The 22,786-nt window shown below is 49.5% G+C and overlaps 1 long non-coding RNA gene across 2 annotated transcripts; it reads left to right on the forward strand.

Moving 5' to 3' along the window:
- The first annotated feature begins 11,619 nt into the window (after positions 1–11,619).
- On the forward strand, positions 11,620–22,185 carry LOC143442207 (uncharacterized). 2 transcript variants are annotated; one of them, XR_013110218.1, is made up of 3 exons: positions 11,623–11,888; positions 19,040–19,449; positions 22,085–22,185. It is a non-coding gene; the product is annotated as an uncharacterized LOC143442207 (long non-coding RNA). The 2 variants fall into 2 exon arrangements; XR_013110219.1 differs by lacking the exon at positions 22,085–22,185 and having other exon boundaries at positions 11,620–11,888; positions 19,040–19,442.
- Positions 22,186–22,786: the final 601 nt, after the last annotated feature.

A 22,786-nucleotide genomic window follows, 5' to 3' on the forward strand; every position in this document is an offset into this window, starting at 1 on the left:
TCTTCTCTGGGCTCTCTCTGTATGACCCTGGGCTACTCTTCAGGATTCAGATAGGACCTGTGTTTTTCCTGAATCTTCTAGTCACACTGGGACCCTCTCCACATCCTTCAGTCTATCCAAGGACATTGTTTTCACTTCTCAGTACCAGGTTGATGATCTCAGCACTGTGCTGTGCCCCAGGCCGCAATGGTAAGCGGAAATGTATGTCTCTACCTTTCAGGGCCTCTTCTTCTCTTGAGAGAAGAGGAAGCCAGGGAAGTATGATTCTAGCCAGCACAGGATGTGATCTTCTCTGAAAAGGAAAGGAATCCTATCCTGGACATACAGCATCCTGGAGTAAAACCATGGCAGGTTCTGTACCCTGGAGGTCTCTTTTTGTTGTTATGAGACAGCCTCTTATGTAGTTCAGATTGGCCTCGACTTCATATGTAGCCTTGAACTCCTACTCCTCCTGCCTGTACTCCCTAAGTTCTGAGATTTCAGGCCTGTATCCGCACACTCCATTTTGAAGTCCGAAGGAAGAGAAGATACTTGAGCTAGGACATGAGAGATGAGAAAGGAGCCACTAGGAGAGAAAGAGCCATGTGTCACTGTAAAAGCTCCTAGGCAAGAAACAGTCTGGGTATCTCCTGTCTTTCTCTCTTGACAGTTTAACTTTGCCACATAGTAACCTACATCCCCTCTCTCTGGTCCAGCCAGAAGGGCCCCTCTGCCATGCCAGGAGCCCGCACCTACATAAAGACCTCTGCAAGGCAGTTTCTGGCCTGGCACGTCAATGCCTGGCAAAGCTGAGCCTTGCTTGGCCTCAGGCTGCTGAGTGGACTTTGAGGGTCACCAAAAGGAGAATAGTCACACCAGGTCTGACCCTCAGCTGCTGTGTGAACTTGATCATGTTTTCACACCTTCTGGAGCCTCAGGAGCCTCCTGCACGTGCAGATACAATCATGCCAACTGAAGGGTTGTGGGAAGGGGCACGAGACAGTCAATGCTTCTCACAAGGTCACCTTCCTCACTAGCTCGGGAACATGGGTCATAGATCTGACTACTCAAATAGCAGCCTATGTGTTTAATGGATGTCCAAGGTCTCCAGATTAAAGCCCCAGCCAAGCAATGAACCCAGAGAGCTCCCTGTTCTGAACAGAGACTCCCGCCTAAAAAGACAGGAAGAGAAAACTTACAGTTCTCATCAGCACATCAGGGTCACCGCTTCTGCTTGAGGGTCTGTTGAAGATACATCTTGCCTGGACTGTGGGCCTTGTCTTCTCCTGGAGAGGAGCCTGCATGGTTGTGATCATCACAGGTTGGCCTCAAGGTGATAGGTTCCTCAAACTCCCATTCATACCCTGATCACTGACCCTGAGCAAACTACCATGCTGGGCTAAGAAGCCACCTGGGAAAACAGGGCCAGCTCTCCTACTTGTACCACCATCCAGAACCTCAGCTAGCCGGGTGTCACTTCAGACTCTCCTTCCACTCATGGGAATGGAGGACAGGTACTCAGTGTCTCTTCTGGACCACGGACTACTCCAGTTAACAAAACAGTGCCACAGTTTGGATGTTAAATTCCCACCCAAAGACCATGTGTTAACGTCTTGATTTCCCAGCTCGACACTATTGGAAAGTGTGATGGCTTACAAATGTTATCACCTAGACAGGATCTAGGCTCACCCAGGGGCAAGCCTCAGCATACCTGTGCGGGAACTTCTGGATCAGGTTACTCAAGGTGAGAAGTCCCTTCCTGTGGGTGAGGGTCCTGAACTCAGTAAAAAGGAGGAGGCTCTCTGACACCAGCTGCTGTCTGTCATTGCAGAAGCAATGGAACCAGCTTGCCTCCAGTCCCTGTCACCATGACTTGGCCCTGAGCTACAGAACCTGGAACTCTGAACCATAGTTCTTCCTTCACACTGCTTTTGTCAGATCTTCTATCACAGCCACAAAAATGGTAACTAACTCAGAAGGGCATCTTTAAGAGTTGGGGTACTAGTAGGATTTGGGGGACATGTTTTCACAGAGTACTGAGGGACTCTAATTCCTCCCTCTCTGCTTCTCTACTGCCATGAGTAGACCACACATGCTCACATGCTCTTCCTCATCACACAGCTCTAAAGCACCAGGCCAGGCCAACCAAGGACTGAACTATCCAACAGTGTAAGCCAAAATCCTCCCTACTATCTCTGAGGTGACTGCCTGGGTATCGTGTTACATGGACACAAGACTGATTAATTACAGGGATGACACAGAGCATCAGGGCTTCTTGGAGACCCGGACAGATTTGCTCATCAATCTTGAGACTGACTTTGCAGACTCAGATAAGGGAGTGGCCTTCACAGGGCCACAGCAGGTCCTGTCACATCCTTCCCAGGACCACAGGGGCCTCCTGGCTCAGTGTCTATAGAGCTGAGGAGAGAATGCTGTCTTCACCCTGGGGCCAAGTGACACTCCCCTGATCAGAAGGGTCTCCTCCAAGCAGTTCCCCATGGGCACTTCTGCAGAGATACCGGGCCTTGAAAATGCCTGGGACCCCTCTGGAGGTGCTCCGGTACAGGCCTGTCTTTCTATTTCTTCCCTACAAGCTGTTCTGGGGAAAAGAAGCTGCTGTAAAGGGAAGGGTCGGGGGATGGGACGGGTGTGACTTGTACTCAGAGGACCCAGCTGCTCAGTGAAGGACAGGTGCTGCCACACTTATGAGACTTTAGCACAACTCAGCTTCTCCCACATGGAAAAGACCTCAGCTCTGAAAGAGTGTCTGTGTCCTGCCTTCTTGACTCAACCCAGCTCCTTGCCCAGGCTGAGAGATGAGCAGGCTCCTTACTGTCTCTCAGAGTTGTGGATCAGAAGCCCAGTTCCCTGCCCTTTAGCCCTCCGTCTCCAGTGCTGGCTCTAGGCTCTCCAGATGGACCCACCAGTGCTGGGGAGAGGAAAGGCAGCAGGCAACACCTGCGGTGGGAGAGAGGGAAGCAGGAGAAGCAGGCATCCATCTGGCAGGCAGGTGGGTAGGCGGAGCGTCTGGGCCAGGAGAAGGGAAGCCAGAGAGCCAAGCCCAGCTGGAAAAGGGTCCTGGGTCACATCACTTTTCTGGCACAAAGTCTTCATGTCTGCAAGGTCCGGCTCTGAATACAGTGAGCTACACCACAGTCTCTGCCTCCCTGGTCCACAAGTACTTCACTCAGAGTACTTTTAACCGATGGTGCCACCCTCACCTGGAAAGGGCCCACTCATGAGCAAGTGACCACTGGATACTGTCCCATGTTAGCTTTCTGATCTGAGCTTTCAGTTGAGGTGAATGATCCTCCCTGAGACCAGGAGCTGAGAGAACACATCTGAAACCGACATTAACAAGTCAGGAAAACTTAGAGCAAGGTTTTGCTGTATGGTGTAATAAATTTGGGTCTCCTCTTCTGGCTGCAACATTGTTGCTGTTAAAGGTTCCTCAGGGGTTCTTCCGGGCTCCAACCTTCCCTGGTACCATAGTAACAGCTCATCTTGTGAGCATTCATCAAACCCAGCCCTCTAAACCCAGCACAGCTGTGATTTCCCCTTTTGAAGATTCTAACTCAGAAAAGATAATTGCCCAAGATCCTTGCTAGTTGGTTGTAGATCCCAGACTGTTTGGGCAGAGTCCAACCCCTGGACACTACTGCTCGTCTTCCAACGTCTACTTTTGACATTGCCCCTCGAATGGATGTGCCAAAGAGCATGGGTAGACTTGTTTCTGGGTTTGGTCTCTGTAGCTTTAAGAAAACTTTCTCTCTCTCTCTCTGCTGCAGTCTTCTGAAGAAACTGGCCAAGCTGGCTGGGAACCACCAGCCAAGAGAACTCTGTGCAAGAATGTCAAGCAGACTCTTGCCTGGGAAGGCAGATGTGTGTGGAGGGAGGGACAGGCGTAATTAGGGCAGTAGCTCATAGGGGGACTTGCCTTCTTCATAGGGGGAAGATGGCAGGCCATCTGTCAGCAACTCCTCCTGACTCTTTCTTGAGCTGGGCACTGTGGGGGGTAGAGCGATGGAGGGAAGCTCCTCTCCAGGTCTGAATGCCCTGACATGAAGACAACTCCTGCTCTACTTCCCTGGCCCCACCTCCAGCCTCAGGAGCCCAGATCCTGTTAGGAGAGATAAGGTTTGCCCTGCAAGTGAGGGAACAATGGTATGGGTGGTGCCAAGTGTGTGGTCTATTAACTCATTAATAAGCATTTACAGAGCCTTCTGGGAACCAGACACAGGGCCAGGCAAAGGGACACAGATGTGGGTCATGAGCTTCCCTCTAAACACAAGGTCAGGAGAGGCACACCAGGAAACAGATGCTCAGAAAGTTGAGTGGTACATAGCAGGCACCAAGTGCTGGTCTTCAGGCTTCCTGTGGGTTTCCTTAGTTAACTGTCCCCAAATCTTGGCAGTACCAGCCGTGGCTGTTCTGGTCCTTTGTGTGAGGAAACTGAGGCCAGGCAGAGGCTCCTGACTTGCCTAAGATCCTGCAGCGTATCTGAGACTGAGCCAAGACACAATTCCTGGCTGAGCCTTCCTGTGCAAACTCCAGCGAGGGTGGACCTCAGCCAGGACTGAGGAGGGTTTAAGGAAACCGAAAGTTCAGGGTGGTCCTTGCTCCAGGGCTTGGGGATTTAGGACTACCCAGAAAGGGGTCACAGGTGTGGAATTAGAATCTTGTCAGAGAGGGTGTGTGGGTAGCAGTAAGGCACTGCAAGGGGGAAAGTGTGACTGAAAGTAGGACTTCTTTCATAAAGACAATGCCTGAAGGCATGGTCAGCAGGTACTCTCTCCAGTTGGAAGATGGCCACAATAAGGTTAGGGACAGTCATCACAGGATGAGGAGCGGTCCAGAAAGATCAGAGATGTAGAAGCAGACGGGAGCTTCCTGAGGCTGGGTGGAGGAAAGTCCATGGAGAAGGTTGACGCCAGAAAACATAGGAAAAGTGGGTGTGGCCCAGTCATGGAGTCCTGGGTTCCAAATACAGCATGTGTGCCTGGGGCCACTGTGTTGCTAGACAGTGAACAAGTCAAACATGGCCATGGCCTTTGTGGAATCTGCAGTTCAAGAGCCAGGAGACATAAATCAAGTAACCACAGGTACCCACAGGGGCTGCAAACAGCCTGGCAGCAGAGGGAAAACACAGGTTCCCCAGGGAACTGTGAGTGGGTAGGAAATGAGGGGTGCAGCCCTGGACCTGGTCTCTGAGGATGAAGGAGAAATACTCCAGACAGAGGGTCCAGGAAGAGCACAGCCCAAAGCTGCAAGAAGATGGAGCCAAAGGCCAGAAGCCAAGTCATAGCAATCCGGGATGCTCACAGTGTGGGGAGGGTCAATAGTGGTGGGGTTGGTGCCCACGGTGTAAGGGCTTTGAATGGTGAGAAATCCAGGGCAGGCTGGCAGTATAAAAAGATTTGTGTTCTAGAAAGATTCGCCCAGACTATCGTGAGGAGAGTGGAATGAAGGGTAAACATGTCCTGGAGAGACGTGGAGAAGCTGTTATGAAGCAGGCATTGGGCCAGGTTGGAGGGAGACGGGAGGGTGAGGCCTGGCCTGTCAAGCAGGTGCACTGAGAGATTGCACAAATGATGGACTTGGTGACTGACTGGTGCTGGGGGTGGGGCTGGTCAGACAGACCTTAGCAGCCTTGTAGGTTACTGAAGATCCACAGTCAGTTGGCTTTGGCCCACTCTCTGCATCCTTGACAACACACTAAGTTTGAAGCAAGAAAAGACCCATAACTGGCCCTCCTTAGGTTTTGAAATTCCATACAACAGGTAGAAAAACTCCACAATTGTCCCTTCGCAGTGTTCAGAGCATCGCATGGTGAGGAGGGAGCTGGAGATCGCAGCAGGATGCTGCCAAAGCTCATGATGAGACAGCTATGTCCTGACAAGGTGTGGCAACTTTATAAATTTTACATTTTTAAAAATTCTGCTTTAAAGGGATTTATTTTATTTATATATGTATATGTATGCATTGCCGAGCCTGCTTACTGTGTCTCTGTGAGTGTGTGTGTGTGTGTGTGTGTGTGTGTGTGTGTGTGTGAGGATTCCATGCAGCTGGAGTTCCAAGCACATGTGGGACAGCCTGCCTGTTGTGTAGGTGCTGAACTCTCATCTTTCATGATTGTACAGCAAACACTTGTAATCACCGGACCATCTCTCCAGCCCTTATTTTTCTCTAATTCTTTTTGATCTACGTTGTTACATGATTTTTGGTCAAAATAATGGGCTCTGAGTTCCACCCCTAACCCTGGGTTGAAACATGACATTCTAAACTGCTCCAAAGATAATATAAGAAAAATATCCCCTTCCTCAAGCGTTATCCAAATGGCCTTGTCAGTCATCTGGACCAGAAAACCTTCCTTCAAAAAAAGCTATGACTTGGGGCTAGAGAGATGGCTAAGCCATCAACTGCTGTTGTCCTGGAGTTCAACTCCCAGCATCCATAGACTGGCTCACAACAGTCTCTAACAAGATCTGATGCCCTCTTCTGGTGAGCAGGTGTATATGCAGATTTAGCACTCATACAGAAAATAAATAGTTTTTTTTTTTTTTTTTTTTGAAAAAAAACTGTAACTTCAAGAAACAGGTTAAGGTAAGAAGATGGGAGGAATAATTATCCCTTAATGAGATTCATCTCTAGTAGACCCTGGAAGTCCTCCCATGATGCAGCTGCTTACAGACCTCACTGCTAAGCCTAAAAGCTTCCTGAGTTAGAAATCAGAAAACTAGTTCAAAAAGCACATTTTCTTTTCTACTTTTGTTTTCTAGATGCTTGCCCAAATCCCCAGCCTGCTCACTGTCACACTCTGGGAGTGTTTGTTTGTTTGTTTGTTTGTTGAGACAGGGTTTCTCTGTGTAGCCTTGGCTGCCCTGGAACTCACTCTGTAGACTAGGCTGGCCTCAAATTCGCATAGATCACCTGCCTCTGCCTCCCAAGTGCTGGGACTAAAGGCATGTGCCACCACCGCCCTGCTACTCTGGGCATCCTTACTGTCCTTCTCTCTGAATGCTTGACCCTACAACACTTCCCTCGTAGCTTCTGAAAGCCTTCTTAATTTCTTGATCCCTAACTCAAAGAGCATGGCTTTCCCACTTCCTCTCACCCGGCTTCCTTTTCTCAGTAGTTGCTGAGATTTAATTGGTCTGACCTGCTGTTTGTCTCCCAGATTCCAATAAAATGGGCTTTCTGGTGATACCGGGATGTTTGGTGGAGCTGTTTACTGAGCTGAGCTGGTGGGTGGGGGTGGGTGGGGAGCAGGCTTGCAGAGAATGAGTTCCAGACTTACCAGTCATGAGTAGCTTGAGAGACATTCATCCAGGTGGGAGCCTACAGGTTCCAAGTTCCCAACACTGGGGATCAGAAAGCATGTGTGTGTAGACATAAGGATCTAGGAATCACTGGCTGGAATCGGAAATACAAGCCATGGCGGTAGGGATGGGTGGGGGGAACAAAGGACACTCAATACTGCGGGAGCTGCAGGCAAAACAGCGGGAGCCATGGATGTGGTCTGTGGGGGCGGTGCTGTGGGTGGGAGTGGTCTGTGGGGGCGGTGCTGTGGTGGGAGTGGTCTGTGGGGGCGGTGCTGTGGGTGGGAGTGGTCTGTGGGGCGGTGCTGTGGGTGGGAGTGGTCTGTGGGGGCGGTGCTGTGGGTGGGAGTGGTCTGTGGGGGCGGTGCTGTGGGTGGGAGTGGTCTGTGGGGGCGGTGCTGTGGGTGGCCAGGCAGGCCGAAGATACAGACTGGCCCTGCAAATGGAATGTCCTGGGTTCCTGAGCAAGGAGCAGGTTGGGCAGAGGGTGTGTGCTAGGGGTATGGGGGACAAGGATGGCCTTGTAGGTCTGGGAAGGGGACCTGAAGAGGAGAGGTCACTGACAGGAAATGAGGATGATGAAGGGATGGAGGGGCCTAGTTGCCTAGTTAAAGAGAAGAGGGCGGTGCAGGGGGGCTCTGAATGAGAATGGAGTGAACTGACATATGTGTATAAAAATGTCACAATGAGGGAGGGGGCTGGAGAGATGGCCAAGAGTACTGGCTACTCTTCCAGAGGTCCTGAGTTCAATTCCCAGCAACCACATGGTGGCTTACAGCCACATAAAATGGGGTATGATGCCCTCTTCTGGCACATAGGTATACATGGAGATAGAGAATAATAAAAATTTCAAAGAACGTTAAAATTTTTTCAAAATGCTATATGAAACCAACCTCCAAAAAGATAACTGACAGAGAGAGAGAGAGAGAGAGAGAGAGAGAGAGAGAGAGTGTCCCAGAGTACAGAAGGCTCTCAGCTACCACAAGAGGACAGTCAGTGGAGGGATGGGGAGAGGCTGGCTGAGGAGAGGGTCCACCTTACCTTCATAGACTCAGCTCTTGAGGCCAAGAACAAGATGCTGTTGCACCCCTAGAGGAAAGGACTTGGGCTTTTTAGCTGAGTAATTGTAAGGCAAGCTAGCAACTGCCCTTTGGCTTTCTCAGGGAAGGCAGGAGCAAGGCCTCTCGGGGCTGGAGGGGCTGGCTGCAAGGAGGAAGAGCTGGGGAAGAGCTCTGGCCAGCAGGAGAGAGAAATGCTCTCCACAGGCATCTGGGGGTCATCAGCCTGGAGGTAGGGAGTCAAGCATAGCTGACCGGAGTCTTGACCTCTGATGCTAATAGCTTGGGGTGGTAGCAGGCTCTGGAGCCTAGATCTCTGTTTGCCATAGAAAGCTGGGCTGCAATCACTGCAGCTCTGTCGTGTCCTGGGAAGCTGTGGCTTGGCTTCCACACTGCCAGCAGCAACCAGTACAAAGAGACAGAGGCATAGGTGAGGGCGCGAAAATAAAGAATAAAGGTACCCAAGCACCAACGTCTGAGAAAGGGCATCACCCCCACTTTTACAAGCAAGGAACGCATACTCCACTAAACTTGCATTTTGAGGTAGCAGGGCCACCAAGCTTCCACTGGTGGACAGAGAGACCTCCTGTGCTTTGAGGAGGCCACTGCCTTAGACCACAAAGTTGTACATGAGCAAAGGCCAAATTGGACCTGTTACATCAAACCCAGATCGAATCGAGGATGCTAGAGGAGAGGACTCTCTGTCCTGAGTCAGTGGGTGGAGCAGGGTTGGTATGTCCAAGACAAACTCATAGAGGTGCTTGATGCCAAGTCAAGGGGTCTGGCCTGGACCCTGTGGACATGGGGAGCCGTGAAAGGTCTGAGGGGAAGGGTCAGCGGTCTGATATCAGGATCTATACCAGACATGCATAAGGCTGGTGTCCAGCAAAGAAGGAGAATGAGAAAGTCTATTGGCAGGTTTGCATGTAGGAAGGGGAGGCTGGTGACTCCTTCAGGCCAGTCCTTGTCCTTCCCACATGCAAACCTGCCAAGTCCAAGGCTAAGTTGTCGACATTCTTGGGAAGGGGCAGGAGATCTGGCAGACTCAGCTCTGCACCCGTCAGAGTGATGGGCTGGAACATGTCTGGGGGTGTCTGCCTCTGTGATTTTGCTGTCTGTTCACTAACCGATCTGTCTTGGCTGCAGCTGGGAGCTTGCGAAAGCCTGCAGCTGTCTTGGCTTTTCTGGGCCTGGGGTTCCATCTTTCTCTGCTAGGGTAGGTCAATGGTTGCTCCTACCTCTGCTCCAAGGACCTGCTTATTACCCTGACACTTGCTCTCCAAACTCAGCTCTACTTGGAGCCCAGTGGAAGCTTGCCCTGGCCTTCCCCTCCCACAGCTCCCAAGGCTCTGTTCTCATCCCACATTTACAATGGGTTCTTTTTATTTCTATTTATTTTCAATATTCACTTAAAAATAAAAATGTGTAGATATGGGTGACTGAGTAGACAGACAAGACAGACAGACTGACACGCGCGTGCGCACACACACACACACACACACACACACACACACTGCATGCAATTCATAAGGAATCCAGAAGAGGGCATCAGATCCTCTGGAGATGGAGTTGTTGTTTGTCAGGCCCCTGGTATGGATACTGGGAACTGAATTCAGGTCCTCTGCAAGAGCAGTCAGTGCTCTTTATGGCTGAGCTATCTCTCCAGCCCCACACTGAGTTCTTCCCAACCGGGGTTACACCTATTAAGTTAATGATTTTCAGCCTTGTAAAGTTAGCTTCATGTCATGAGGTCAGCCAGGTGTCATGAGCCTCTGAACCCAGGCCTCATTGCTCACTGTGTTTTGTGTCCCAGAGATGACAGGATACCTAGGTCCCGTTTTTTTCCTGATATCACTCTGTGTGACCCAACAGGTCCATCTGGCCTGCTAGGAAGGGGATGAGAGGCTCCACGATCGCCATAGCTCCTCAGTTGAACTTCTGAAAGATTGAATGGATCCATATGCAGCAAATAACCCTGATCCTTCCTGGGTAATGGACCTGTGTCTGTGAATGTGTGCGCATGCATGTGCATGTGCGTGTGCGTGTGCGTGTGCCTGTGTGTGTGTGTGTGCGTGTGCGCACACATGTAGGTACTGTGGCTAGTTTAACAGGATGACGAGAAGGTCCACAGGTCAGGGTAGGGTCCAGTCAATATACACAGTCACAGAGACAGCACCCAGAAGGCCAGAAGATAGCCAGTGGCATCACCAGCCAACCTACGCTTTGGAGATTGCTACCCTGCTTTCTCTTTCTCGGCCCATTTTGTCTCAAGTCTCTTGCCACCTGTTAGGCTGGCTGGGCGGGTTTTTGTTTTTTTCTTATTTGGTGGCACTGGCCAATGTCTTTATCTGTTTTTCATTGCTGTAACAGCATGCCTGGGGTGCAGAAGAGAGAAAAAAGGCCAAGGTCCCACAATAACAAATTCATTTCAGACAGATAAGCATTGCTTCATTCTGCCCAGGCCACACCTCCTGGCTCGCACCCACCTACCTGCCCTGGGGGGACCAACTTTTAAATCATAGCACCCAGGCACTCAATCGACCCTACCTTTAACCACCATGCAGGGCAGACAATAGCAACTCCATTTCATAGATGTGAAACCAAGGCCAGGAGCGTTTCTCAGTCAGAAGCAGTGTTTTGGGGAGGAACCTGAGGTCAAGCCCCAGCTCTCTGATTTGCCACCCTGAGGTTGGAGTAATGAGCATAAATATCACTTGGTCTCTGTGAAACAGATGCCCCATTCCTATCTTGGGGATAGCAGGGAACGAGGCCTTACCTGTCATAAGCTGTGTGTCCTTAGCAACTCCCTCAACCTTTCTGAATCTGGAAGCTTGAGTTTGGTCTAGAAGTGGGGGAAATGGCTCTTGATTCACAGGGGTGGCTGGGGGTTACTGATGCATACTAGCTGGTATTCAATAAACCACAGTTTATCTGAAGCTGCCTAACTTCTAGAGAAAACAAGGAGGGCCTGGGGCCTGGCCCACAATTATCTATTGTGTTGTAAATATGGCTGCTATGAACATCTGGATTATTTCCTACAGATAAAGTCCCACAGTGATTGCTGTGCAGGTCAAAGGGCGTCGGCTGTATATGCAAGTCAGCAGCTTTTGTTTTGGAGCTCAGTCAAGCAGTCCTGGGTGTGGCTCCCATTGGGGCAATACTAACATGTGGCCTTGGGTGGGTGACTCCACCACGGTGTGCTTACAGTGCTTATCTGTCCGTCAAGGATAACGCCATTACCTGTTTTAAGGGATTGCGGCGGCTCTAGAAGAAAGCGCCCATAAACCTTGCCTTTTATTATGGCTCCTGGCTTGCTCTGATCCAACTTCCCCAGTTAATCAATAGGGAAATTGGGGCTGAGTGAGGGGAGGAGCTGGATAGCAAGGTCACACAGTCTTTATTGGTGGCCCAGTTAGAGTTGGACCTGCTCCAGCCTCTCCTCTGGGAGGCCCACCTAGTACCCAAGTGGGGCCGGAGCTGGAAGGGACAGAAGCTACTGCGGCACAAGGTCTCCAGGTCACAGAAGTTGAGAGTAAGTGGAGGGACTCGGGATCCTAGGATGACCTTATGGCATGCCCCTGCCATCTCAGCTTTTGGGGTAGCAGGAACATATTCCAGCCTGAGCTGTGTAGAGAGTTCAAGGCCAGCCTACATTACATAATAAGAATCTTCTCAAAAGGCAAGAGAGAGAGAGAGAGAGAGACAGAGAGAGAGAGAGAGACAGAGAGACAGAGAGACAGAGACAGACAGACAGACAGACAGACAGACAGACAGGGAGACAGGGAGACAGCAGACAGACAGGGAGACAGGTACATGCCTCCAATTCAGCATTTGTAGGTAGAGGCAAGAGAATCAGGAGTCAAGGCATTCTTTATCTATACAGATGTTTGAGGCCAGCCTTGGCTACTTAAGAGCCCGTTGTAAAACAAAAACTTAAGCCAAATGAGAACCTATCTCAGAGTGACTGAAAGTCCCCTAGGGCTCTGCCCAACAGGCCCCTGACTTCTCTGTTTCTGTGTGTTTGCTTCTGCTATGTGCAACATAATGATCTCCCTAAGCAATCTGCCTTGAATTAAATGACCTTCTTACTCGTTGAGCCGAGACGTTGGAGCCTCCTTCATCTGTCTCCCGAGGTCACAGCAGGCCTTAGGGAACACTGATTAAATAGAAGGAACTTGGGGGATTTCAGAGCTGGCCTGTCAGTTATTATTTTTTTCCTAATGGGAAGGGGAAAAATCCAAAAGAAAGGAACCTTGCCCAAGGAGATATGATTGATCAGTAATCCTCTCATAAATGTCCACCAAGATTGCCTCACGGGCCAAGTGCTAAGCTGGCAGGTTCAGGTGTGGCAAAAGAAATAGACTTGGGAATGAAAAAACAAAATAACAACAACCACCACTAAACGAAACTCTGGTTCAAGTCCACTCTAGCCCTCCTTTCTGGGACCGTACACTTATTATGGCTCCCCCACACCCTCTGCTCCAGTTCTGTCACTTAGGAAATGGAGATGCCAAACTTACCTACATCTTGAGGGTCCTACATGTAGGAGTTAATGACACCATCAACAGGTATAATGGGCTCAGGGGGGGTCTCTAGAAGACTAGCAGGGGTGAGGTCTGAGGTTCAGGGATCCCAGACCAAAGTTCAGCTCCTTCAGTTAGCAGCTGTGTGTCCCTGGATGAGTTGATCCCTTACTCTGACTCTCAGTTCCTCCTCTGTGAACTGTGAACGGGTCTTTATGCTCACCTCCTGCTTCCTCCTTCTCCAGCACCACTGCTCTTGTTTGTGTCTGTTCTGTTCTCTGTTTCCTTCCTCAATGTTTCCTGAGCAGGAATTTATCTGCTTTTCTCCCTTCAGTATCCCCAAGACCTAGCTTAGTACTCAGCATTAACAGGTACTTATAATTAATACCTGTGTGTTTAATGGAAGGGTGGTTGACTATGTAAATGCAACAGAGTTCATGATTCCTACTCCAAAGAATGCTGTACATAAAATGAGACATGGGCTGTGTCTCTCAGCACACAGTAGGGCCAGTCAACCAGAAGAGAGCTGCTTACCCCTCCCCCAAGACCCTGCAGTGGAGGCAGGGTAGTCCAGCCGCTCTCACTCTTGCAGGGTGGCTTCACTTCCTGGCTCAGGCTGGGCCCTCTAATTGCTCTCCTCTCCTTGGCAGCTTTAGTAGCTGGCTAATGAGTTTGCACCCGGCTGGCCCCTGGGCTTGGCCACACAGCCCAGACCTGCCTGCCCATCTGCAGGCAGACAAAGGCCCTCTGTCCCTGGGCTCTGCTTCCTGCCTGCCCACCACATCGCTTACAAACTGAGTTCCCTGGCTGCCAAGTCCCCACTTTGCATCCAAGGAGCCCAAAATCTCTACATAGGTGGAGCATGCAGAGCCCAGGGGAGGAAAGACTTTGCCCTTCAGGGTAGAGTCCTTGGTCCATGTTCCAGGTCTGCCCAAACTATAGGTGCTATAAAAGGCTGTGGCTGCTACAAGCAAAAGCCTGCCTGCCTGGGTTGGAACCTCTCCCCCTCCCCAGCTGTGTGGCTTTTGCTGGGCCAGTCTCCCCATCATCCTTTGTTTCTTCACCTCTAGGGCAGCTACATGATCCCATGAGCACATGGGCCGAAAGCACTCAGCTCAGCTACTGACCCATCGAAGTACATCTGTATTGTTTGGGGACCCCTTTCTGATCGGGGATCCCTAGTCCAGTCATCGCTAGTCAGGGCCACTCAGCACAGTGCGACAAGACCCTTAGGACAGGAGCAGGCCATCTTTGCTTACAGGGTATTTGTCGTCCTTGCTGGCACCACCCTTTCTAATCTGGTAGTTTCTTGTCAAGTTCTTAAGTCTCTGATTTCCTCTAGGAATCCTAGATTCCGCACAGTCAGACTACACTAGAGGCATCCTATTTCTAAGTGTTCCTAAACAACTGCTCCAACCTGGGATCCCCAAGTAACTTGGGCAGCTAGCAGTAAGCATCAGGACAAGGAGGATGGTGGCTCCTTCAAGGACAGAAGCTAGCAGCTCTTTGAGTGTCCGTCTTCCTCCCCCCCCACACAACCACATCAGCTATCCTTGTGTATCCATTCTGTCCTGCTCACTGCTATGGTCCCTGTCCAAGTCACAACCATCTCCAACTCCTGCACCCAGCATCTGCTGCCAACCCTATGATGCATCCTCTCCCATGCCTCCCATGTGAGAGCCCCAGAGCAGTCTGCTGTGTGCAGCAGCTGCCCCAGTGCCCTTCTCTCCCCTCCCCCTCCTGTAATGCTCCCAGCTCCCTGCACCAGCACAGCTCCGCCCTGCTGCAGGCTCTGGACCAACCCTGAGCTCACCACCCTGCTGGAGCACATGTCTGCCCAGCATGGCATTCAGTTTATTTATGAGGCTGACTGTCTGCCCTCGATCCCGGGAGCCCCAGGGCAAGGGCCTGTCTGATTCATTGCCCGGCTCTGGGTCTGGCCGGCATCAGAGAGCGTGTGCTGAGCAGCAGTGATGGGAGCTGGCTCAGGCAGGAGGCATCACAGGCTGGTTGGCACACAGCTCAGGCTTAGGGCTGCGGGTGGCGGGCTTGCCGATGCCAGGGCTGCTGGAGAAGGCTGGGATGATTCCTTTGCTCCTCCTCCCTCCTCTGTTGGGCAATGACTCATTCACTAAGCAACTTCTTGTTCATTCATACATGTATATGCTACTTTACCCCCATTCCACAACAGGCTCATTCATTCATTCACTCCCCCATTTCTTCACCGTTCTACTGTGAACATCTGTCAATTATGAATATCTTAAGCTTTGATCTTGTGGTTAGTCTCACCCTCAGGGCTCAGGGAAAAACTGTTCCCAGCCATCTCTAAAGACTGTCCCTTTAAGGGTCAAGGAGGAGTGAGCTGGAGAGGGAGGAGGCGCATAGACAAATCAGCAAATCATTGCAGCCAAATTGTTGGGGCTATGAAAGAAGTGGATCATGTGACCACAGAAGGATGTGAGTGGGCTCTTGAGGTTGGGTGAAAAGGGCACGAGAAACTAGGAGACACCAATCAAGGGCTTCATGGGAACAGACAGAACAATGTCAAACCTGGGAAGGAGGCAATGCCTACCACTTAGAGGCTGCTTGGCTGGATGCTGGGAGGGTAGGAGGAATAGGAATTGACATCAGCTGCCACCTTCCGCTGAGAGATACTGAATCCAGACATCTACTCTATGCTTTAGAGTGTTCTAGTAGCTGGGGATGTCCGAACCGGGTTGACAGGCAACTGGGAACACAAGTATCTCTGCAATGCAAGATGGCTTTAAGTGCTTTGCAGAACCTGGGAACCGGGGTTGCATAGTTGCTTCTAGAAGGCTTCCTCCAGCAGACAACACTGAGGAATGCTATAGCTCACGAAAGTGTCTGAGCACTGGGAACATCACTTGTTGGGGACAAGGGCTGATGCAATTCAGCCAGTGCTCAACACTGTACATGTGCTACTGTGCAGCCCATGGTGACCAGTAGCCGTGTTCTTGTCTGAATGTCTGTCTGTCTGCCCTGTGAGGCTACCTAGGACCTGGACCTGGAATGGTGTCTCCATTTCTGTGTCTAGCACTGCGGACCTATGGCCACAGTGCGAGGCTCAGAAGCAACATGGAAATCCATGGTACTTTAGATTTCTCGCAGTTGCCCCCAAATTTAAGCAGGTATGTGGGATGAGGAGGTTCAAGGGGTACAGAGGGTTCTAGGTGCTCATGAGGATTAAGTCTCAGTAGGGAAGAGTGGAGGACCAGGTAATATAGCAAGCTGGACCCCTAGACCCTTCTATCCAGCCCAGCTCAGCCCAGCCCAGCCCAGCCCAGCTCAGCCCAGCCCAGCCCAGCCTAGACTCTGCAGCAATGAGGACAGGACTCTGCTCCTCTGGCTCCAGCTCTGAGCTGAGAGTCTCTCCAGGCCAATGTGTGTGGGGTATAAAGCTCTACCATATCCTTTGTGGGATGTCAGAATCAACCCACATAAAACACCCTGGGCTAAGCTGAGAAGAACTTTTATATTTTTGGTTGTGAGCCTAGCCTTTAACGGCTGAGCCATCTCTCCAACAGAAGAAGGACCCTGAACCTAAACCCAAGTCCAGAATGAATACTGGCACCACTGGAACAGAGCAGGTACTCAGAGCCCTGGTGTCTTGAGCTGTGGACTCAGACACTGTGAACCCCTCTGAAGACCCCGAGGGTCTTAAGCTCTGTCTAAGAGAATGCAGGGCTCCAGGATGGGCATCCCAGTCCCTGCAGGGGTGTGAGCAGAAGTTGGATCTAGGGAGGATTACATTGGCATTCAGTAGTGTTTTCTGCCCAGACTGGGAGTTGAGGGATGGAGGGGCAGGACTTGGGAAGGCAAGCTGCAGCTCCTCTCTTGACCCCCAGGTGTCGCCACAGTTTTGGTGGCAACTGCTATTCCTTAAAGCTTTGTTGAAAAAATTTTTTTTGTTTTGTTTTTGGTGTTTTAAAATGCTAGTTTGTGAATCCAGGGCTTTGCCACACTAGGCAAACGGTCTACCACTGAGCTACAACCCGGCCTTAGGTTTCCCTGAGGCAGGGAGCATTCATCCTTTTGTTCTTTTAGACCAGCAAAGATTAGGTCACTTGAGGGTCATTTAAGGAGTTCTTGAAAAACTGGATGTTCAAATTTTAAAGAAACATTGTTACTTTTTAATTCTGTCTGTCTCTCATCCTTCCTTCCTTCCTTCCTTCTTCCTTCCTTCCCTTTATTCATTCTTCTTTTTGCTCTTATCATCATTATCTTTGTTGTTGTTGAAACAGGGTCTCAAGCAGCACAGGTTGGCTTCAAACTTGCTGTATAGCCTAGGGTGGCCTTGAACTCTTGATCCCCCCAGTCTTTGTGTCTCAGGAACTGAAATTACACCACCACACCCAGCTTCTTTTTCCTTTTTCTTTTATTTTTAAGGTAAGATATCAATAAGTAGCCCTGGCCAGCCTGAAGCTTGTGTAAATCAGGCTGGTCTTGAACAGTAATACTCCTACCTCAGCTTCCCCAGTGCTGAATTTGCCACCAAGCCTGGCTTTGAGTCATTTCTTTGTCTATCAGATAAACCGCCCATAGAATAAGCACCTAGGGGACTCTTTCTTGTATTACTTTTAATTCAGAGGATTTTAGATAACAAATGCACTCTATGCTAAAAGTTCAAATGCTATCATGATATATAACCCAGAGAGGAAACACTTTCCCCCAAGTTCCAGTCCCTGGAGATGGCTCCTGTTGACCGTGTTAGAGGGTCTTTTCTGTGTTTCTGTACAGATGTCAGCTACTGCCAACAAGTATCTGAAACATAGAAATGAATGTTTCCTTCCCAGTTCTTGTAACGGGTTGTCCTCCTGCTTAAGGACAAATCATTGGCCCCAGAGAGATAAATAAGGCAGTGGTAGAGAGATGAACAGAGAATGATTCTGAGTTTAAAATGGTCTCAAAACCTAACAACAGTCTGGAAAGAAACCTGGCTTTGCTGAGTAACATGTTGTGTAGGAAGCACTGCAGTAAGAAGTAAGTCCAACACAAACTGGCTTAAACAGAGATGACCTTCCAGGGCATCCCACATCTGTAATCCCAGCATTTGCTATAAATTCAAGACCAGACAGGACAATATAGCAAGATCCTGCCTTGAAACAACGGAGGCCAGCATAATGGTTCAGTGGGTAAAGGTGCTTGCCACCAAATCTCACACCTTGAACTAGATCCCTGAACCCACATAGCAGAAAGACAGCACCTTCTTCCTACAAGTTGTCCTCTAACTTCACCCTTGTACCATAGCACACAATGTATCCCCAAACGAGCGAAAATGACAAAACCTAGTGACAGCTAGAGTCTGGAGGCTTAACCAGACTATAAGGATAGGGTGACCTTTGGAGCTAAATTAACCCAGCACCTCTTCCCATCTCTTTATCATCCCTTCTTCCCGTGTGTGTGTGAGTCTGTGTGTGTGTGTGTGTGTGTGTGTGTGTGTGTGTGTGTGTGTGCAATCCCGTGTTATCTGTTCTTGAAGTTACTATGTAGCCTGGGTTGACCCAGAATGTCTTCTCCCAGCCTCTCAAGTGTATTATGCACCTGCACACACAAACCCTGTCCTCACTCTTTGAGACTTCATCCTTGAGCTGGCTTTTCTCTGAACTTCTAATAATGAGGCTACACACCCAGAAGAAAATGCTTTCCCACAAGCTGCCAGCAAAGTTCCTCTTCCAACCTCACATACTGATTAGGGTTTCAGGCCTGTTCCTGAGTCCAGCAGAAGGGGCTTGTAGGGTGCTGTGCGTGTGTGTCCTGGGGTTGCAACAATCACTGCTTCTTTGGTCCAAAATGCAGAGTGGTTTTCCTCTTGCTTCTTCCACATCTGGTGGCCTTGGAAATGGCTTCCAGCCATCTCATGCTAGTCCCTGCCTGACTTCCGATGGCCTTCTTCTCCCTTCTCCCAGTCTGACAGGAGCACCTGTCACCAGATTCAGAACCCACCGGGAACATCCAAGATGACTGCATCTTGAGATCTGTAGCTTAATTGCATCCTAAGTCATTTTTTCCAAGTTGCATTTCTAGGTTTCAAGATTCATGATGTGCACAATTGTTGAATGGAGGGATCACATTCAACAGTTTCGGAAGAGAGAGAGCCAAAAACACCGACCTGAAAATGTTTGCTTCCTTTCTGCTGCAGGAGGATGCCCCCAGGGCCTAGAAAAGAGGACAAAGACCCCTGAGAGTTACTATGGGCTCCTTGCCAATCAGGACCCTGGACAGAGGTGCACGGGCTGGGAGTCTACTGGATGACCTCAGGGAGTATGCCCTTCTCTCCAGCTCCTATGGAGTGCTTCCTAATCTGTTCTTCAAATCAGGAAGGACTCAAGCTTCTACCTGTCACACAGGTTATGCCAGCATGTGGACAGCTACAGGAGGACTTGCTTGCTTGGACAGTGATGACAAAGCCTAGGAGACTCTTCTAGAATGCTGTGAGAAAACCTGTCACAGAGTGAACAGACCCCCCAAGGCTGGAGTTCAAGTGCCACTAGGATTGTCAGGAGAGTTAATTAAATAATTATGTCATGAAGGTTTCACCTTCATTAATGGGTCAGTGTCATTGTTATGGGGGATGGGCTGGTTTCCATGGTATTTGGTTTTTATAAAATTGAGGCCTCTGGAAACATGCTCTCTTATGTTCTCTGCCTCTCTTTTCTTTCCCCTTGTGTTTCTCTCTCTTTTTCTCTCTCTCTCTTCTTGGTTTCTTTCTCTTCTCTCTAGTCATCTCACTTTTCTCCCCATCCACCCCTTCCCACTTCTCCCCACCCCCCCAGTGAACTTGAAGCTTGAGCAGTTTCAGACATGGCTGTTTCCAGGTATTTAGTGATGTCGGCAGATACATCTTCCTCCATTATCAGATGGACCCACCTGTTCTTGATTTTCTTTCTGGAAAGGTTTTGTTTTAATTCGATGTGATTTGTTTACTAGTCTCTACAATTTTACTAGTCTCTCACACTCAGTCTCATCAGAGACCGATGAAGACTCCATCGAGATGTCTACTGGCTTGGCTTGGCACATTGGCACATTTACTCTTGAGTAGCAACCGGCCTCAGACTCCTGTGTGGGGAGGTCACCTCATCTGAGCCACTCTGGCCTGCAAAGGGAGGGAAGGACGTTACACAGGTGCCTGTTCTGCCTGTCGCTGTCAGGCCCTGTTTGGCTTTCTTTGTTTGGGAAGAAGCTTCTGGATATTTGGCTGAGGAGGCATGATGGCTAGATTCCAGACATCCCAAGCAGCCAGACCCTGCACAGACCTGTCCTGAGTTCCGGCTTCCCATCTGCAGGCTACAACAATGCTAGAAGAGGGGGCGGGTGCTCATGAAGGCCCACACACTGGCCAGCCTTTCTCTGACCTTCACTCAGCCTTCATGCTGCAGGCTCTGTGGCCAGGGCAAATAAACTTTCATTTTCTGAACTGGATGGAGGAGAGGCACCATCTGACTTCAGGTGGAGGCTAGCATCCAAAGTGGCCCTTTCCCAGTGTGTTAGGCTGCCCCTTAGCTGGATGTTTTTGTTCAGGTCCAGCCTTTGGGGGTCAGCCCTGGGCTTTCTTCTGTCATCTCACAGGAGCCTGGCATCTAAGCAGAAAGCATACATGCCCTCCCCCACAGGAATCCTATTCTCTGGGTCTTTGCTTTCCATGGAAGCTCAAGTCTGGTGTAAGGGCCTCCCTTCTGGGGTGTAGCCGAATCTCCTGGTTAAAGGGAGTGCTCTTGGGTTTCAAGGTCCTTGCTGTGATAGTTGCTGGCTGAGGGACTATGAAGTCACTGGAATCCCTTGAAAGACAACATTCTAGGGTGGCTTTGGGGACAGACAATGCCCAGTTTCAGCTTCTGAGCAGCTAAGCTCATAGACAGGTACCACTTCACAATAGTTTGAGTCCATGGCAAGCAATGGCACCCACTTTATCAATGGCTCCATCTAGAGATCAGTGTCAGGGTGCTGCTGGTCCCTGGGAAGGCCACAGTGTCAACACACTCCAGTGTTAACACAACTCCAGCACATAAAATACACATGCACATATACCCCAAGATACCCTCAACTCGTGGCCGACAAGTTATTATATAAGCATCCAGGCCAAGTATAGTGGTGTGTGACTGTAATTCTAGCACTTAGGGAGGCATGGGCAGGAAGGTGGAGAGTTCAAGGCCAGCTTGAAGTAAATAGATTCTGTCTCATAAACAAGCAATCAAAATTCAATCCAGCCCTGTTTCTCCTTGGATATGGTCTTTATATTTACACAGTTTCCCTATAGCCACCTGCGATTTTGCTCTAAAAGTCCAAAGTAAGCCTGTAAGCACGGCCTCCTCCCTTTCCACATCACTTAATCACTTCCAGGTTTCTCTGCGATCACCTGCTACCAGGACTCATTCTGCCCCCTTTCCCATGCTGAATTTAGCCCTCTGGTGCAATTGCATGTGGAGATGGTTACTGTTCAGGTTGATGGAGGCCATAGGACCCTGTTCTAACAGGACTAGTGTCCTTATAAGGAGATGAGTCCTATGTGGTGGATCACATCTGTAATCTCAGCACTCAGGAGGCTGAAGCAGAAAGATTGCTGACAACTTGAGTTTAGCCCAGGGGCTGTTTGTGTGTGTGTGTGTGTGTATGTATATGTGTGTATGTATATATGTATATGTGTGTGTATTAATGTATATATGTGTATATAGGTATGTATTTATATATATATTTATATATGTATAGGTGTATATGTATGTATATGTGTATATATATGTGTATATATATATGTGTGTGTGTATATATGTGTATGTGTGTGTGTGTATCCAACTAGTCTAGGTCTCAAAAACAAAACAAAAACAAGCAAGCAAACAAAAAGCAAAATCCCCCCCCAAAAAAAAATTCAAAAAAAGGGCTGGGGACCTAGCTCAGTTGGTAGAGGGCTGGGGACCTAGCTCAGTTGGTAGAGGGCTGGGGACCTAGCTCAGTTGGTAGAGGGCTGGGGACCTAGCTCAGTTGGTAGAGCGCTTGTCTGGCATTCATGAAGCCCTGGGTTTAATCTCAAGCACCACATAAATCTGGCATGGAGGCATAGGCCTGTGATTCTAGTCAAAGTTATTCTTGGCTATGTAGCGAGTTGGAGGCTAGCCTGGGATCTTGTCTCAAAAAAGGAAGAAGAGGGGGCTGGAAAAATGGCTGTGACTAAGAATCCTTGTTGCTCTTGCAGAACACTGAAGTTCCATTCCCAGAACCCACTTCAGGGAAGCTCAAAATTGCCTGTAAGTCCAGCTGCAGGGTATCTGACACCCTCTTCTGGCCTCCAAAGGTACCTACATAATGGCTACATACCCCCCCCCCCCACACACACATATCTAACCAAAATAAATAAACATTAGAAAAAGAGGAGGAGAAGGAGAGACACTGGGAATCTTTGAGTTTATTTGTGAAGAAAGTATGGAGGGGCTGTGCACAAACCAGGCAGGTTCCTCACATAAACAGAGCCCTGGCAGACCTGGGTCTTGGATTTCCAACTTCCATCTCTAGGTGTGAGAACATGCCTTTTTGGTTTTAAAACTACCCAACCTGTGTTATTGTCTTATAGGAGTCATGGCACTCTGACATACCCAGCATGCTGCTTCACTTAAAAAAATATTTATTTGTTTATTCACTTGTTTATTATATGTACCTGTATTTGTGTGTAATCATGTACCCATGTGCCACAGTGTACATGTGGTGATCAGAAAAGTGCCCTATGGGAATCTGATCTTTTTCTTACTATGTGCGTTCTGGGAATCAAACTCAAGTCATCAAGCCGAGGCTGGGCAGCAAGCATCTACACCCACTAAACCATTTGTTGACCCTAAACTGCTCTTTTTTGACTTTGTCATCTCAGGTCTGTCTCTAGGAAACACAAATAAGACAGATGTAC

This window comes from Arvicanthis niloticus, chromosome 5 (assembly GCF_011762505.2).
Source record: "Arvicanthis niloticus isolate mArvNil1 chromosome 5, mArvNil1.pat.X, whole genome shotgun sequence".
Classification (NCBI taxonomy): Eukaryota; Metazoa; Chordata; class Mammalia; order Rodentia; family Muridae; genus Arvicanthis; species Arvicanthis niloticus.